Consider the following 877-nt stretch of genomic DNA (forward strand, 5'->3'; position numbering starts at 1 on the left):
ACACATTTCATTACACCAAATACACCAAATAATGTTCTTTTTAGCCGCATCATATGACCCCTTTAAAACATGACACAAGATTAGTAAAACATAATGATTTAAAATGTACTTTTCCATTATTTTGATTGGAAAGTCCTGCATGCATCACCAAAGTGAAGTCTGTCATTTCACATGAAAGATCGAGTTATGCCATATCGATTAAACTTTAAGAGATCAAAAAAATTATACCCGTATGAATCATTCACAATAAGACCAATATGCATTTATTAAAAAAAAGGTATGTTGGATTTTCATTTCATGCCGACTTTAAATATTTCACACAAATTGAAATATATACGGTTCTACCTGCTACTCTTGTAACCGAAATGCAAAGATGTAATGCAAACACAAATCCAGCAGGGCTCTTTGTAGCATCTTGGTACTTTGTAAGCACAGTTTTGTTCCCAGGCGATCTGGTTTAAACCTGTGCACCCTGAAGTTGCTTATGGACAGTCAATCAGATTGGACCTGATGCTTTCCAGTTGTTTGTGCAGTATGCATCAGATAGTGTATATGTCTGACACTGAGACCAGGCGCTGCACAAGACTATTATTTTCATCAGACTATCAGAAACCAGTCAGGACAAAACTAGGCTGCTATAATTAGCTCTTCTGAGGATCTTTTTGTGATTGCCATGAGATGTCATCAAGTACTATGTTTTTCGCTGAGATATTTCCCCATTCTGACTACACATACATTGCACGTTTCCCACTCTGTGAAATCATTTGCAGAAACTATTGCATCATATAACAAAATAATGAACTGTGATAGGCTGTTTTATGCATAGATCTGCAGCTTTTTCCTGTTTAAGCAGTCGTTGCTATGACACTTCAAACAT

This window comes from Sinocyclocheilus grahami, unplaced genomic scaffold (genome assembly GCF_001515645.1).
Source record: "Sinocyclocheilus grahami isolate Dianchi unplaced genomic scaffold, SAMN03320097.WGS_v1.1 scaffold2989.1, whole genome shotgun sequence".
NCBI classification, from domain to species: Eukaryota; Metazoa; Chordata; class Actinopteri; order Cypriniformes; family Cyprinidae; genus Sinocyclocheilus; species Sinocyclocheilus grahami.